The following is an 18,866-nucleotide window of genomic DNA, read 5'->3' as shown; positions in this document are numbered from 1 at the left end:
CTAAGGACGATTTAGGGGATTCAAAAGGTGAAACCAACATTACTTCCTTGGGCAGGTGAGGATAGGGGAGAGGCTCTACCATCGAGTTTTTAGCTCGAGTGATAGGAATGGAAAAAGTGTATCTCCCCAACTTTATGTCCAGATCCCCAGATGAAGGTGGTTCAATGAAGATTTTTTCTAGGGGATGCCCTATCATGATATCAAAATCCTAAATATCGAAGACATGGAAGTCTAGGGCTACTTTAACATTATTATGGTATAATGATATGTTGTGAAGAACCGCTAATCCTTCTAGTCTAGCTCGAGGTGCAATTCTACAAAATTTGTTTGTCGAAGTGAGGATGTCATCACCAAAATAGGTGTGTGCAAATGATGCAGGCACAAGATTTGCTCCAACCTTAGGATTGTATAGAACATCCACCGAGGTTCTGCATAGTTAGCATTGAATGGTTGAAGAAGGGGTGTGAATCTGAATTTCTTTAGAAGAATGCTCCGCTTCCTCTACCCATTCGCTGCTCATGATCGCAATCAACTCCTTGATGTTTTCCCCAAGGAAATCTTTGTCTAGTGCGTCCAAAGGAGTGACAGGAACTGGTGGTTTCCTTTGGCATGTGTAATTCAAGGTATTTCTGAAATCTTCAAAAAAAATCATCCTCGAAATATGGAAGGTCCGAAGGTTGGAAACCTTCCTCTAGATCTTCTAGTTCGGGTGAGGGTCTCTAGATTGGAGGTGTGGGTTTGGCCTTAGCCGAAGAGACTTCCTCATGGCTTGGCATAGGTTTTACATGGAGAGGTTCTAAGGGAGGAGAGTTCTCTATAATGTGATCTAAGAGAGCTTCTCCTTCCTTAGTGGTTTTGTGGGTAAAGGAACCTCTGGCAGCTATGTCGAGCCATAGGGCAAATTCGTTGCTAAGACCTAACCAAAAGTGTTGTAACAACATGTGGTTTGGTATAGAGAAGTTTGGGCCAGAACATGTTAAAATTGAGAATCTGTCCTAGGCTGTACCTATGGTTTCCTTTTCTTTTTGTTAGAAGTTGAGTATCTGTTGTCGTAGGGTAGTGATTCAAGATATAGGGAAGAACACGAGACAGAATATGTTCCTCAGTTCTTCCTAATCTCCTTTTACCTCTCCTACATTGTGGGCATACCATTGTTTCGCCCTCTCATCAAGTGAGAAGGGAAACAACTTCCACGAAGTGTTTCTTGTGACATGCCTAAAATGGTTAGGCAAGCATAGAGTTGCTCAAACTCCCTTAAATGGTGATAGGGGTTTTCATAATCTAATCCCGAGAAGGTCTGTTCCCGAACCATGGCTATAAAGCAGGGTGGAGCTCGTAACTAGAAGCTATGATTGGATTCGATGATTGTAGTGGTTCTACGAACACGCCCTTGGGAGCAGAAAGGTTTTGTATAGTTGGTTACTCCATTGGAAAAGATTAAAAAGAAAAGTAAAAACAAAAGGATACATAGGCGAACTAGGTTTGGAGATGATTACGACAACCGTTCCCCGGCAACGGCGCTAGAAATGCTTGTTAGAGTTTCTTAGCGGAAGTAGAAGGAATCTGCAAGCGCACGGATACACCATTGTAGCACTTCACCCAGAAGTATTCAGGGTATCATATTTTCCTAAAGGAACAAATGTGTGAGTCTCTTAGCTAGTTCGCCTAATGAAATCAAGAAGAAGGATAACATGGGTAGTGAGGTTCTCCTACGGATAGAGATCTTAAGTGAAGGTAGCCTTGTCACTATAGACTTGCTTCGGGCACCGGTGAACACTTGGTCTGCCAAGCGTTGCCGGCCTATAGCTCTACGCCGAACCTAAACGTGGGGGATTACAAAGGACGGACAGGGTTGTCACCACCTTCCGCCTACCCCTGAACCATGGGGAACGAGGCAAACGAAGGTGAATTTTAGCTTAGACACCACATCTACGCTATTGGTCACTACTCTAGTGTTGGTTAGGAACTTTCGTCTTTATCAGAAGTCCTTTACTAGAGCACCCACCACGGGGACGGACGACGAACCTGCAAGTTTATAATAAACAATGATAACTTTATTTAAGAGATTAATTCCAAAGATGAACATGAACTTATTACTTCAAGTAGTAAGATGATCGTAGAGGTACAAGTGGAGGAGTCGTTAGCTCCAACACTCCTTCCGCTAAGTGTATCGAGCACACTAGTGAAGGTAGGCAACAACTCCGGTACTTCTCCAACTTTTCTCTCTCTCACTCCCTATACTACTCTAGCTAGAAGCTAAAGATATGAGTGGAGCTCTTCTTCTTCTTCTCTTGTGTATGAATGAATGTTGAAATGAGGAGCCCTCCCCTTGGTTATATACTAGCTACAGGTCGGTTTGGGGGGATTATACATGGAAACCTCCAAAACCGACCTCCTGGCGCCATAATTGAACCGCCTATGCAAAGTGGGGCTGAGCGGAGCTAGGGGCAATGCGGCCGCACCAGTTCCTTGGCCTGAATATGTTTTACGCTTTGCCTAATTGCATATTTTGACATGTATTTCATATTTGTGTCCTGCAAAAACCTATATACATTAAAACTCATGTAAAATGTGAGTTGAAAGCCCTATTTCTAAGTTTGGTATTCACATTTGTGTATTTTGTCTAAATGTTGGCGGTAAGAATCATGAGTTAAGCACCTCCAACACTAGGATGAATCTTTTCCATGTTTCCCAGATCTTTGAGAAATACTTATTGCTCTATAGGCCTTTTTTCCTCAATCATCTTGCTCCACAAATACTCAAATTCCTCTTCTGTGACAGAATTGTTTACTGTGTTTTCTAATTCTTTATACAGAACATCATTTGATGCAAAAACTTTGATATTCTTTGAGTAGCACTTGTTCAATGTGAAAGATGCAATTTTTATGTCTTGTATTTGTCAAACCTCTTCAATAGCTAATTTCATTGCTTTATCCTGGTCCGTTATGATTGTTTTTGGGTGTTTCAAACACCCATTTGAAGTTTCGGTTGTCTCGTAATGTAGAAAAGCACATCCAAATAGAGAGGTTTGTGCATGTCCAGTTATACCCACAAATGATGTAAATGGCAAACTATATTTGTTAGTCATGTATGTCGTGTCAAAGCTAACACATTGTCCATATTCTGCATAGTACTTGAGCAAAGATCCATCTCTCCAAAATAATATTCTTCAGTTTCTTCTCATCATCAAAGTCAAACTTGTAGAAGAAAGTAGGATCCTCAGACTTCCTGATTCTGAAGTTGTCCAAGAGCTTTGTCATATTTGATCCTCTAACTTCTCTATTTATTTTTGTTTGAAATTGCTAACATCTTTTTTCTTCACTGGAAGTCCTGATACTCCTCTGAGATAGGATAGTATAGTTATCATTTTTCTTGTTGGAATATTATTATCATTCAAGGTCCTGATGAGTGCCTTCTCCATTTCTGTCATATACTTGTGTCCACTAAACTGCTAGTTTCACTGACCAGGGCATGTTCGTGGTTGTGATCTAAATCAAGCCTATTAATCTTCCAAATGCCTTTCTCTTCTTTGGCAACCATAACACATGGGCAATTTGTTCTCACTACTACATTTGTTTGTCTTTCTGGACCTTTTTCCTTTCCAAGATCCTCGTCCATTGCCACCTCCTATTGCTCTAGTGTTTTTGCTTGTTCTTCTTTCCCATGTCTGTGGTACTTCATCATCACTTTAAAAATCTCATTGTTCCTTTTCTTGCTTGTAGTTATAGCTCCATGTGTCATGACGACTTCAAAACAAGCAAGGTATCACTACTACAGCGCAGGAATATAGTAACACCAACTTATGTTACTATAGGTTGAAAAAAATGTTACTAGCTCTCTTAGTAACACATTTTGTTTTGCGTTCCAATTGGCCATGTTACTATAGACTGGTTTATTGTAACATATTTATTTGTCTATAGGAACATTTATCTAGTGTTACAATAATTTTTGTTGTAACACTTTTTTTTTGCTCTAGTAACACTTCACATTATGGTAGAATGCATAGTTTGTAACACATTTATTTATCTATCGGAACATTGGCCTAGTGCTAAATTGATTGTCTGCTGTAACACTTTTTTTAGTTCTAGTAACACTTCTACATTATGGTAAAACACAATATGGAACAAAAAAACACATGGTTTGTTACACTTGTTTATATCTATTGTAACATATTTAGATTATAAAACAAATATTTATTTCGCCTATACATTTAGCACACGGATTATTATATAATCACACAAACATGACACATTGCAAAATCACATAAAGCACAAATTTCAATAATCATAGCAAGATCCACATATCATAGGATTATTTCAAATATAGTGCTTGTTCAGATTAAATCATAGTATATGTACATAACGATATGGCTCTCGAGAGCAAACACACATAGTCCATACTAGAAAGAAAAAATCAAGAACTAGCTAGGATTCATAAAGTCCATTGCTTCTTCTTCCATTCTTCATACACATCGATATAGGAATTCAACCATTAATCATTTCAACCTGCAAAGAAAATGTAAGTTGTAAGATTACAAATTAGGCCACATATGTACATTGATGTAAAGTTAAGAAAGCTAGTTTGAACATACAAACATCGAAGGCCAAGCAATTGAGACTCGTTTGGCTTGAGCATCACCAATATTGTTGCACCCAAGCATGGGCCTCACTAATGGCTCATCTTTTGCTATAGGATGATTGATACGCACTTTGTAGAATTGACTTGCTGTCTTAACTCCACCAACAATGGCTTCTGGATCAGTGCTCAAGAGAGTTGCATAGGCCACATTAGCCTTATAAGGATATTTTGAAGCCATTAGTGGCACCATGGACCCAACCTACATTAATTTGACATAATCTCTTAGCGAGCAACAACCCTTAGTTGTACATCATGATCATTAAAAAAGGTAAGATCCTAGAGCTTAAATAATGGCATAATATATGAGGAGGAGGTCCTGTACTAATTTCCCAACTTGTTGATTCAAATCTTCCATATTTACTTTAGCACTTCAAAAACACCTAACTGCATGAAACACATCAATAAGATCAGATACATGAATGAAATACTCTTTAATCCGTGAGCTATTTATAGTAAGCAAATGACATACTGAAATTTCACTTTGAAGTAATTCAGTTTATTCAAACAGTAGCTGATCTTTCCTTCGTCCTCATGGGTAGTTGGGAACTTAGGTTGCCACATTTACATTTTAGAGAAGCAAAATACATGGATGTCTAGGTGCAGAGCACATATCAAACAAACAAATCAAAGTAGGAGGAATATGTGTGATACCTGAAGCACCTTGGCCTAGTAGAGCAATTTCTTGCCAGGGCGCTAAAAAAAAGGTGCCTTGGCCTTGCAGGCTTGTATGTAGGAACAGGCCAGGCCTGATTGTCCACAATGGCCAGGGTGGAGAATGTTGCTCGCTTGTATGCACCACCGAGGTAAGCACTTATACTGCATGAGTAGATGGAAAGCATCCATTCAAATGTATGAGGAGGAGGTCCATATCAGCTGAACATATATTACAATTGTAATCTGTTTAACCACATGAAAGAACAATACAATTTTGTAATGAAGATTATATAGAGTGAGATGATATTATGTATGATTCTATAATATTTAGAAAACAAATAATAAGAAAACCATTAGTTAAGTAAACAAAAAGGCATTACAGGAAGCCTTAAGGTCATATAAAAAAAATTGAGAGGCATCCAATTAGCAGAGGCTGATCTCACGGATCGAGAGCAGGAACCAAATTAGTGGAAGCCCATCTCCTAGGTAGATAACCATAAACCACGAATAATTGAATCAAGCTAAATGGATAATCCCACATGAACATGGAGGCAACAGAGGACACGGATCTGAAGCTGTAAACATGGATGAGCAAGACCAATGATGAGCAATGAAAAATGAGAAAACTGGAGAAATAGAGCAGCCCGTTTCCTTGATAGCCTGACAGCCAGAAGGTCCTCAACAATGACAATAGATGAGGCTACAGTGGCAAGAATACCAAATCAAGCCGATTCGCTAACAGATTTATGCCAATGGATATAGCCAAATAGCTGGAAAAAAAGATATAGTAAGCCAGATATGTTTCGTCAGTTTTGTTATGTCTGGGAAAAATACCATTTGGTTTAGCCCAGTCTTGACTTCTTGATCAATATTAGACATTTATAAACTCTAGTTCTAATTTATACACTACCAGCAAGCATGCCCCTATTAGGAATGGCTACCTGCAGGCCAAGGAACTGGAACCGGTTTCTGTTTTGAAATCCTTGTAACAAGGGATTTTTCATGTAACTGATATTTGCATAAACAAGTGCTGCTTGCACACAACATGATAGTATAAATTTAATCAATTTTCCATAAATTATTTCTGTTTTCATTAACTCTAGATGACTAGACCCGATGTATTTGAAAATAGATACCTGATCCACACGAGAGCTCACAACATCAAATTGTATTCATTTCCTATTTGGAACAACAAAAATTATAGTAGTCTTCCTCGTATAGTGTCCTGAAACATTAGAAGAAATTGGTCATTAAGATGAACTGAAAAGGAAGGATATGCAAACAGTACATTTCGAAGAATAAGTGAAGTATACTTATGAAAAGTAAGATCTTCTGAATTTTCATAAGGATAAACGGACACCAACGGAAGGCTTTACAATAATGTGATTTCAAAAATTAATAACCGTGGTGATATGAATCCACTATTTTCAGACGGGGAGGGTGAGACTTGCTGTGTGCCGTACAAGGTGATATGGATCCACTAAAACATAAACAGGTAACGAGCTGCAAACCTCCGAGAGTAGCATTAGTTGACATTTCACAATGGGATCTAACCAATATCCTAGAAGCAAGCACGAGTTAAACAGGCACTACTAGAGAAGCAAATTCACTTGTTTATTTACCTAATTGAAATCACGGCCCCCTTCCATGCCTGATCCCGACCTACTCAAGACCTGGATGAGAGACTTGTGCACCGATATACCTTGTGTCCTGCAGCAACTTACGACGGTGACTGAGATCATGGGAATTGAAGCTAACTGCAGCCAGGCACTGACGAACGAGAACAGGATGGGGAGCAGGGACGGCCGCCTCAGGAGATGCCAACCAATGACGACAGTGATGGTGCCGCCGCGCCGGCAGGAGACGCAAGGAAGGGCGAAAGGGACGGCCGCTGCAGGAGGCAGTATATGAATGGCAACAATGACGGCGGCTATAAGAACCATCCTCAGGGATGCTGCCTCTTTTTGTTTTTGAATCGTATCGCTGTGCTCTGGAGAGTAGAGAGGCGGGTGGAACCGTGGAGGTGGAGGCCAGATAGATCCGAAAATTCTGGTGAAAAATGAAAAGTTTGCGCCAAAAGAAACATTCTTTTTTAGCGCGAAAAAGAATCAGTATTTTTTAGGAGGGAGACAAAAACAAAAACGTTATGCACAGAGAAAATTTTAGTTAAATCACACTATATCCAAGTAACTAAAACATAGTCTGTCTCGCAAAAAAAACATAGTCTGAAAAAATGTAAGCATGGGTTTGGTCATATTGATATTTCACATTCCATATAATAGCACGTCTTCCCTTTTTGAAATTTTATAAGCCACTTATTCTACCCCCTCGAGTTATGAGATTGTAAAGTGTTGTCACATATATATTTAATCCTTTTCATGAACAAGTTCTTTTAATTTGTCCTAACTCAAATTTATTTAATTTTTGACAACTTTATGGAAACTAATATATACTATGGAATTATTTTGATTCAATCCACTATGATGTATGTATTTTATAGCATTTAATTTATACTAGCAAGCATGTCCATACGTTGCATCGGGACTTATAATTATTGCATTGTGCTCGTGCCAACGATAATGAACTAGCTATTTTTTGGAATTAATTGAATTTGATCCAACCTTAAATCAAATAAATATCAAGGCCCATAATAAATGCTAGTGCAATATAGAATGAATCTAGTAAGGAAATTGAAAGTGGATTGACTCAATTTAAATGAGTTGTTATGTGTGCATCTATTGTGAGTTTAAGAATGGTAGAAAGCGACCCATATGCTCTTGATGCGCACAAGCTCGTGTGGCCAGACTATGACACGATTGGCAACTACCAAAGAAAGATTTTAGGAGGCATGCCTTTGAATTAATAGAGGCGGGGACTTTATGGAGCCAATGGTCCGATGGTTTCTAGGCAAATCCCTCCTCACATTCGCATTCGAATAACAATAGTCATGTAGATAAACTTTTAAATTCTTTAAAATGACAACTAATAATTCAATATGAATTAATGATAGATACAACTTTAAAGTTGAATGTGAGTTATTGAAAATTATATTAATGTTGATCAGTTAATTAAAACTAGTATAGTTGACCATATAAAAATTGAGGTTTGTTAACTACATTAAAAATAAATAAAATATAATGACTAGACATCATTAGTAATATTGAAATTAATAAAAATAGTCATAGTTGTAAAGATAACTTTAAAAAAAAGTTTCAACTATTATTTGTATATTAACTTTGTTCTAATAAAACAATTCATAAAGCAAATAGATACTTGTTGTTTTATTGAAATCAAGTAGATATCTGAATGCAAATTTGAATTTCAACTATTTGTTTTGTATTTATATACTCTCTCCATCGCAAATTATAAGTTATTCCAACTTTCTTGGAGAGTCAACGCATCTCATGTTTGACTAGATTTATATAATAAAATAATAACATTTATAATACCAAATAAGTATTATTAGATTCTCCATCAATTATATTTTCATAGAATACCTATTTGATGTTATAAAATCTTTCTAATTCTATTTATAATTTTAGTTAAACTTAAGATGTTTTGACTCTCCAAGAAAGCTGAAATGACTTATAATATAGGACAAAGGGAGTATGATAATATTTGTTTTTATATTCGAGTATAGCGCTATCTAAATTCGATTTCATATGTACCCAAAGTAATTGAGAGATGATGAACCTAGGGATACAAAGACGATGGGCGAGGGTGAGAGATGATCGTGAAAACAGGAATGTTAAAGTGAGTGATAATGGTCCAGATGACAAAGGAAGAAGAAATTTTCGCTTTTTGATAATATATTATTAGATATGTACTCCCTTCGTTCCTGAATGTCTACGTTTTTGCTTCCCAAGAAACAACTTTGACCAAATATATATTAAAAAATATTAATATTTATGATACATAATTAATATCATTGGATAGATATTTAAATCTAGTTTTTAATAAATTTATTTGAAGATAGAAATATTACACGTATTTTCTATAAATCAAGTCAAAGTTATTATCACGTAAATTGTGTATATACTCTCTCCATTCCAAATTATAAGTTATTCCAACTTTCTTGAAGAGCCAAAGCATCTCATGTTTGACTAGATTTATATAATAAAATAATAACATTTATAATACAAAATAAGTATTATTAGATTCTCCATTAATTATATTTTCATAGAATACCTATTTGATGTTATAAAATCTTTGTAATTCTATTTATAATTTCAGTCAAACTTGAGATGTTTTGATTTTCCAAGAAAGCTGAAATGACTTATAATTTGAGACAAAGGGAGTATGATAATATTTGTTTTTATATTCGAGTATAGCGCTATCTAAATTCGATTTCATATGTACCCAAAGTAATTGAGAGATGATGAACCCAGGGATACAAAGAAGCTGGGTGAGGGTGAGAGATGATCGTGAAAACAGAAATGTTAAAGTGAGTGATAATGGTCGATGACAAAGGAAGAAGAAGTTTTCGCTTTTTGATAATATATTATTAGATACGTACTCCCTTCGTTTCTGAATGTCTGCGTTTTCGCTTCCAAATAACTTTGACTAAATATATATTAAAAAATATTAATATTTCTGATACATAATTAATATCATTGGATAGATATTTAAATCTAGTTTTTTAATAAATTTATTTGGAGATAGAAATATTACACGTATTTTCAACGTTATTGTCACGTAAATCGTGGTGACAAAAATTTACGGACAGAAGGACGAGGTTCAGAGATCCCGTCTTAAAGATGCTTCATCAATAAAATATAAAAATACAAGTTTAACTGGCTGGGCACACAGAGAGGGTCAACGGCAGGCCACAGGACGCCAAGGTCAAAAGGTCATGTCGATCTTTTTATTGCTCGGCGCCTCGGCACGACCGCACGAGTTCGCCCCGAAAATTTCCGTCCCGCGCGAGCCTGAATAAAAATTAGCGCCAAAATTAATTGTTTCCTTCCATATATCCTCCCACCGCGCGGCAACAGGTAACCAAATGCATCCCATGCCTTGATCAAAAGAAGAAAAAAAACATGCATCCCACGCCGTCCCTAATCCATCGTGCGATCGCTTCTCCTCGAGCCGGCCGCCAAATCCACCGTAGCTCTGCCACCAGGTCCCCAGCCGGCCGCCGCTCCGCCGCCGTCCCCAGATGCTCCGCCACTAGGTTCCCGGCCGGCCGCCGCGGCGCCGCCGTCGTCCCCCAGCAGCTCTGCTAGCTTCCCCAGCTGACTGCCGCCGCCGCCGGACCCGAGACCCGGCCTCGTCCTTCCTCTCCTTCTCCGAGCCGCTCACCGGCGACGACGCAGCCGCGGGGGGCAGGCGCCGTGGCGCGTCGCGGTTCCCTGACGAAGATCTACCTCTGGCGAGGCCACCCGTGGAACCTCAAAGTCGGCGCCGTTGTCAACTCCCAACAATGAGGTCGGGATTCTCTCCGCGGCTGCTCTGTCTATTCTAATTTCTAACTCTGACATGCTGATGGCCAGCACTAATTCTGTGGTTGTGTAGAACTTGGACGAAGCTCATAGTAGTCTGGCCTGCAGAGTGGCTGCCGCACCCACCGTCCCACCCCCACTGACAATGGTCCTCGTGGAACATTATGAATTTGGGTACTCTTTTAATGAGTTACAAATTGCCAGTGAACATCTTAATTGTTATGGTTAGCTAGGTTAATTTGTGTTACCAAAATTTCAATATGAGATCTAGTACTATTTACACACTTGTTGCAGACAGTGAGGGAAATTTGTTAGTCATTTTTTCCTACTTCGTCCTGTAGCTTGGTTATAAAAGAACTATGCATGCAGCCATTTATTTTGATGATGGGATGCTGTAATTTTTTTCTGATTTGAGCACCGTAAGCATGGAGTGTATGCTATCTGTCTCTAAATTACTTAATTTCGTGATTTAATCTATAACAAATGCAAAACGGAAGGCCTAAATAATTCCATGGTTTGTCATTGCTGAGTCAGCCATGTGCATTTCAAAACTGCATATCCTCGGTGCTATTTCTCAATCTCCACAGATAATGTTGTCAGTAACATTTAGAATTAAACTTTTTCACTGCATTAGTCATCATTGTGTCTAACTAAATGGCAACCATGTGAAACTGTACACTAGCAAACATGTAGAAGAGCTGCATATGCATGCCTTTTGAATTATGTTTGCCATATTTGTACACTAGCAACCGAAGTTATTTGTCTTGTGGATGTTTCTCTTTGCTTTGCCTGTACAGTTTCTTTAGGTCTCTTGTAACTAACTCCTCTCCTTTACAAATAGAGGTTGGCACATCTGATTCTAGTTCATTTGAAAAAAGGCAACCTTACTAAGTTGAGCTACTGGCCATCGTGATTCGCAACAGAGGGGCGTCTCCAGGTTAGTTGAGATTAATCACCGTGCTCTTCACCTATATAGATAGCAATTTCCTTTGGATATATGATTTTGTGTATTAGATTTTTGTCCAATACCTTTTCAGTGGCCTGGATCGTTGCCATTTATTCCTATTTTAGTTCGATACATGACCGGTCAGTCATATTTGGTTTCAATTGCAGGAACTCAAAATCCCTCATCAACCACTTTTGTCATGATTAGTCTGTTACCACACAAGTAAGCGGAGCTCCAATTTTTTTTACCAGATTACATATGGATTACCAGTTTATCATATTTGGGCATGAACTAATGAGTGTTCGGCATATGGATTATCAGGTAGTCAAACAACTTTGAAAAGAGGAATTACCTTGCTGGTAGCCCATATGGATTACCTTGCTGGTACCCCATTGGCTCCGTTCGGCTTGCTGAAATTTGGCTGAAAAACACTGTTCTGGCTGAATTATTGTTTGAGAAAAACACTGTTCTGGCTAAAAAAACAAGCTAAATAGTGCGGATTATAAGGTAAGCCGAACGGGGCCAATAAGGTAAATTTGATGAACACTATCCAACATCTACAAGATGAAAACTTGTATTTTCTTATATCATTCGTAAAAGTTAGAGCTCATCTATGTAGTTCCTGTAATACCACTAGCTATTGTAACTATGACTATCTGGATGGGATGTGTTGTTCATCGTTCTTTGTTGTTCTCTTGTGAATTATTAAGGCAAATTTGATGAACTTCGATTTCAACAGACCTAGAGAAAATATAATCATTGCCCAATTAGTTAAGTTTCAAGTAGGAATTGTCGAAGTATCTCATATCCATTTGTAGTTATTAGAATATTAAATTGTTTCCTCATAGTTGAGATGAAACAAACTGTTTGAGTCCACTTTATGTAATTCATAGCTTTTATGTATTTCCAACATTCTGTCTCAGATATTGAAGTACCACATAACTGATGCAGTGATAGTATTTCTTGCTTTTTAGTGAATTAATGGACTTAAGTGCTATTAAGAGGTTGTACAAGTTCTTCTCATATTTATTGAATTTATTGAATTTTTACTATAATGACAATTTATATCTTTGACTTTATTGGGGTGGTCAATGGTATGATTGTAACAATATATGTTATACATGTATGATGTGATAATGAAAATGTATAAAGAAACCAACAATTGTAGGTGATCTCACGATTAACCATGTTTCTTTTTTCTAATTTTGAGTGGGCATATGACTGGACAAGAGAGACATTGGAGGCAATTTGCTCATGTTGTGACTCTAGTTCACTTTTGGTCAACAACTACATATATATTAACATAGTATTCATAATCAGTCAGGCATGACATATATTGAATTTGTCTTAATTTTAGAAGCTTTATTATTGTTTTTCCAATTAATGTATTGAAACATTCTTAGACAATTCCTTTTTCTAGAATTGCAGGTTACTAATGTGATGTGGCATCCCTAATCACCTTGTTCAAGCCTAAAGTATGATGGATGCATGGTCGTGAAGTTGGAGAGCATACATTTTTCTTTTATTGTCGAACCTTTCAAGAATTCACATTCTATATGTAAATGTCCTAGACGATGGTTCATGATATTCTGAATATTACCACAAAACATGTTGAAGGCTGTTTTCAATTTTTCTATTTCATTTGTGATGGCACTTGTTTCATATTGCCTCAAATATCATTTAAAGCCCAGACGGAAATGCATTCTTTTGTGGCCTTTCTATGCATTTTATAACATTGAGACTAATTTTTTTGGGTGATTACTTATTTGATTTAACTTTTTGTGGCGGCCATACGTGACTATTTTTGCATAGCTTTTTCTTAGACTCAAAACCACAAAAACGTTTGCGCTCAGGTTTTGAGCATAGAAAATAATATTACATAACAATGTGTTGTAAATTTCACTGGTATTTATGTTAACCAAAAAGATGAAAATCTTGATCAACCTATACAATGGTAGGTAGGTTCGTGCAACAACATAAAAATATCAATATTAATCCCATTTATTTTCACCTTTTTGTTTTTTATTTTTTTTCTTCCCCGTTGTACTTGTTCTTATGATCTGGCATCTAGAGTGTCTTGAGCTCGGCCTAATAAATTGACAACAGGCTCTGGCATCGAATTAACCTTTTTAATCGCTTACTCGTTGCTACTTGGTTCTCATGTGATGATCACGACATGATTGCCTCATAGCCATGACAACACCTAGATGCGATGCCCGTGTTGCCTATGAATAGGAAGGTCCATATGTGTATGTTTCTTTGTAACATTTGGACTGTAACATTATTTTGTGTTGCTACAGGGCATATATTTGTAACACATTTTATATGTACCATTTATGTGTTACAACATAGTACACTTTTGTAACATTTTGCTTGTAACATTAATTTTGTGTTACTATAATTATTGTCAGTAACACATTTTTATAAAAAAGTGTTTTGTGTTACAACCGAAGTCTGTAACACACTATTTTGTGTTACTATAAAATTTTACTGGAACACATTGATGAATATGTTACAAGAAAGTGTTATAATATCCTTGTTTTGTAGTAGTGTATGCAAAGAAGTTGAAAAAGTGGTGAGCATCAAATATGTCCTTAAACTCCATTCCTAACTGGGGGATATACTTGCTACATTTTTCTTCCTGCGAATGCAACGTAGGGACGTCAAGCTTTATTTCCACAATGAATGGGTATGTTTCTATGTACAGATAATAATTATTTTTTCTTATATTGACATTTATACATTACTAATACTATTGTTACACCATAGGATGTGATGTTAAGTTTTCTCCTTGCTGATGTAATTTTAAGGTAATGTCAGTGTATTTTTTGCATTCGATGTCTTGTACACCTACTACGAACATGCTAGTCTTGTAAACAATATGGCTGTGTGATCTGCATTTCTTTGCAAAAATTTTCTTGAAATTTTGTTTTTTTGGAACAATTGCCATATTTCTCTCTGTGTTTTCCAATCCATAGAAAGATTTGAAAAATACTTTAATCTCTTGTAGAATGTGGCATATGTGTTATGTGATTTGCAATGCATAGAAAATATTTGAAAAATCTTTTTCTCTACTTGCTAATGTGCTTGTATATATGACTCAAGCTATGAGATCTCAGCAGAACTCAGCCCCCAGCTAGGCGTGCCTAATTTCTCCTCGACATGCCTGATTGTTCTAACTCCTGTTATATGAATTGTACCTTTGTAGATGCACTAGTTGATATCCACCTACATTGGTAGTACGGAGGAACACTTTGACCATCGAGTGCCATGTAGCTGTGGCATGGTGGCATGATCATGGAATCATTCAGCAAGCCATTCTGCACTCGGCAAGCACTTTCCTGAGACATGGTTTTCCCCCTTATACTTGCTTCCAAAACGGTGTTCCATCATTTGTTCATGCCATCTAATTATTCATTGTCTTACAACTTTGTTGGAAATAGGTTGTATTCTAGAAAACAAATGGTTTCAAGTGGAAAGATGGTATGGTTCTATTTATACAAAACATTTGTATGATTCTTGTTGGAAATAGATTCTCTTCTTTAACTCTTGCTTGGCCTTTTTTCTTTTTCCTTTTTCTTATTTTTCTTTTTATTTTTTGTGGCCTTTTGTATCTTTGGGCCTTGTTAAATCAGGTCCTTATTTTGGGCTTTTTATTGGGCCTTTACGTAGTATAGGGCCTGATAGATCCAATTGTTTTGATCAACTCCTAGGTAGTTCCGCATTTTTTTGGTTCTGGTTAGCTTCCATTGGTCTCACCTGTTTCTTCTCGATTCGACGTACATTTACTCCAACTGTGTGGAATTACTTCCTTTTTCTCGACTATCACGGTTCAATGCCTTTTCTACTTCTCTATCTAGTCTATATAACCCATTCCCCTTCCTCTGCCACTTCTGTTCTCTTTCTTTCTGTCTCTTTCTCCTCTGGGGTTCTCCGACTGTAAATGTAAGTTATTTTTCTTCTTATTGTGTATGTTCTTTCTTTGTCTAGTTCTTCAATCATCAAAACTTCCTGTGTTCTATTTTATTTCTTATCTCTTTCATAATCTGTCTACAGTGAACTATGGATTTTGTTCTCTTATATTTTGTATTCTTGATCTCGTCTTGTAGTTCATTTCCTGTTATTTTGTGTATTTGATAGATGAAGCAGCTATTTTAATTGGTGGTTTTTTTGAGTGGAGGGATTAATATACTGCATGAGTATAGCTACTGTTTGGTTTCTATGCACACAGTCCCTTTGTTTAGTCTTGTTTTGTATTTTGCTCAAGTTTATTTCTCTTGTCTGTCCATGGACGTTTGCTCTTTTTGACTCACATGCCGTTGATGTTGATGTTTATTCAAGCAAACTATTAGGGAGGGGGTAGTTCACTAGCGTTGTGAAGATCTGACCCATATTTTTGTGGTGGTTAATTTGTATTTTTTGGGAGGCAAAAGCAGCATTAGATTTCCATTGTGCTTGAATTCATTATCGATCAGGTCTAACTATGCCCTTTGAACTCTTTCTTCTACCTCTAGGCGTGGCTATGTGTCAGATCTAGGGTGTTGGTAAGCTAGCCGCTCACATGTGCAGGCAGATCGAGGTTCAACTGCTTTGTTGTGCCGGTCTTGTTCATATCCTGCTTGTGGTTGTATAGTGCTTCTATTTGACTGGACATTTTTTCCTTTCTTTGTTTGGAAAAACTGGTCATATGCTCTTGATTATAGTTGTTGCAAGGTTTAGATGTAGTTGTGCAGGTAGTTTCTTTATATTTATATTGTTTTCTATTATTATATTTCACCTTTAGAGGTTACATTGCTACTTGTTTGCTTTTACAGTTTAATTGTATAGAATTCATGGCTATTTGATTGGTGTAACTTTTATGCAACATTAGTATAAGTAAAGATGAACTTGTTTTTTCCAATGTTAGAATGTATACTTCTGATCTCTGAATTTTTTTTCTTGCTTTTGTTAAATAGCATTATCTAGTTGTTTGTTTTGCTGTATCTTTGATTTAATGTAGTTCTATATCTACAATTCATAGTTATTTTTTATCTTCTGTTTTTTTGTTTTTATTATGTATTTTGCATTAGTAAACTATGTTAAGTGTTTACCTACAAAGAGAGGAATGTTTCTCAGATTGAAATCGAGGTGCTTGGTTTGAAAGTTGGTGACTCGACTCGTTTGTTGGCAGTTACAAAGTTTAAGGATTTTGATGATAAAGTGATGGTCGCTGCTCGTGCTTTCAAGTAGATTCATGGCGTTCATTTTGTGAAGAATTTCAAATTCTATGATGATCAGGCTGATGATATTGTTTATGTTTTAGCTTAGGAGGATCACCTTGCTGCGTATTATCGTGCTTGGAAAATTGCAGTTCGTAAAAAATGTGTCTCAATTTGTAAGTTAGTAGTATTTTGCTAAGAAATAACTCTTTCAGGGGTTTTTTATATTCATGTAAGGATCAAGGTAGGTTTCTTATTTTAGGTTTGCTTAATTTTTGGTATTAGAAATGCAGTTATTTATTTTTTTCTAATCTTGTGTCTTCTAGTTTAGATGACCTCATCTTTTGTCGTGCTTTGTGTGTGCATTTTTTCCTTTTATGTGTTCCTATTTGTTTCTAAGTAGTAGTTGCTAGTGTATGTTCCATTTACAGTTGAAATATATATAAGTTATGCCTATTTCTTTGGTGTAATTTGTACGTAATATAAGTGTAAGTCAAGACTAAAAGGAATAAACTTATAGTATAGGGTTATTTTAGTAGCAACAAGCTTTACTAAATCATGTTATCGTATTCTCAAGGTTGTAAGATAGTCTGCTGCTCCCCCTCTCTAGTCTTTTGCTACAACAGAGTTTTGTCATTTTGGTCAGCTCCTTGCTGTTCTTGTTGAGGTATGGCAATAGGCCATCACCTCCTTGTACTAGGTGTACATTTAGATGTGGTAATAGACCTTTAGTTGTAGTGGCTTACCTCAGTCATACTTAGTGGTAAGGTTGATTTGGCTTACCTAGGTAATTGATTTGATTTTCCTATTTTCATAAGGTTGTTAGTAGGTAGTTAGATGTTGCAGATCTCAGTTTGAATTTTTATATGTTAGTAAGGTTGTTAGTAGGTAAGGTTATCGATTTGACTTTCCTATTTAAATTTGTTATTTTTTGTAATTCTTTTATTTGTTTGTATAGGTTGTTTCTCCAAATGATACAATAATTATTGATGCTATTGTTCCATTTGGTTGAGACAATGAACTTGTTTCATTGTTTGTTGTTGAAAATTTGGATCTAGTTGTTGACAGCAAACTCGCCATGTCGTTGCTAATGGATTGAACAATCTTGATAAGGTTAAACTTGTTGCTCGTGCTATTAGGCAAAATCATGGCCCTTCATATATGCTCATTGTAGGATCTCTGGTTGGCCTAGAGGGGGGTGAATAGGCCTATCAAAACAAACAATCAAACTTTTATCAAATTCACCCAGCGGCACTGTCGCTCTAGAGGGCGGAACTACCGGACTGCGGCACTGCCGGGCTAGAACAGCGGGACTGCCGCACCTGCAGACAACTTCGAATCATAGTTCAAAATTCATGAACAAAAACATAGATCGGAGAAATTTCCTAGCTTACTGCAGGTATGACAATCACTGATCAAGAGCTAGAAGTGGTAGGAACAAACCCTAGAAAATCACCTCAACCATAATATGTCATTCAAGTAATGTAAATCAAGCACAAGTGACACAATGATTTATCCCGTGGTTCGGCTTGCCACCAAGGCTTGACTACCTCCATGTTGTTGAGGTTAGCCATTAAGGCTGAAGTGAGGAAGAAGAGGTAGATGGCCATTGGGGAGGAAGGGGAAAGGTATATATACCCCCAGCCCCCAATGGTCACCGCACCCAAGGGGTCGGGTGAGACAGAGCCTGCGGCCTCGAGGTCGGGTGAGACGAAGCCCGCAACTTTGGGGTCAGGCAAGATGGAGCCCGCACCCAAGGGGTCAGGCAAGACGGAGCCCATGGCCTCGAGGTTGGGCGAGACAGAGCCCATGGCCTCGAGGTCAGCCGAGACGGAGCCCGCGACCTTGGGGTCGAGCGAGACCTTTTAATACGTCTCGAGCCATCCGGGGAAGTCAGCGTGGGCGCTAACTTCCTTGTACCGCGACTCAAGTGCGGCAGTGCCGCACCACGCAAGACAACAAAGGGTAATAGTGAAGTATAGACTGTCT

The 18,866-nt window shown here is 37.4% G+C and overlaps 2 long non-coding RNA genes across 2 annotated transcripts; one reads left to right on the top strand and one right to left on the bottom strand.

Moving 5' to 3' along the window:
- Positions 1-4,380: 4,380 nt before the first annotated feature.
- Positions 4,381-5,420, bottom strand: LOC136531222 (uncharacterized). The gene is made up of 3 exons (XR_010777986.1): positions 5,290-5,420; positions 4,592-5,022; positions 4,381-4,505 (listed from the first exon to the last, which is right to left on the bottom strand). It is a non-coding gene; the product is annotated as an uncharacterized lncRNA (long non-coding RNA).
- Positions 5,421-10,306: 4,886 nt separating this feature from the next.
- On the top strand, positions 10,307-13,241 carry LOC136531225 (uncharacterized). Its single transcript, XR_010777987.1, has 5 exons — positions 10,307-10,719; positions 10,807-10,907; positions 11,575-11,670; positions 11,847-11,901; positions 12,001-13,241. It is a non-coding gene; the product is annotated as an uncharacterized lncRNA (long non-coding RNA).
- The last annotated feature ends 5,625 nt before the right edge of the window (positions 13,242-18,866 follow it).

The sequence above is a fragment of the Miscanthus floridulus genome, unplaced genomic scaffold (assembly GCF_019320115.1).
Source record: "Miscanthus floridulus cultivar M001 unplaced genomic scaffold, ASM1932011v1 fs_307_3, whole genome shotgun sequence".
Taxonomy (NCBI): domain Eukaryota; kingdom Viridiplantae; phylum Streptophyta; class Magnoliopsida; order Poales; family Poaceae; genus Miscanthus; species Miscanthus floridulus.
Note: the sequence above shows the minus strand (reverse complement) of the source record. Positions and strands in the feature narration are given on the sequence as shown.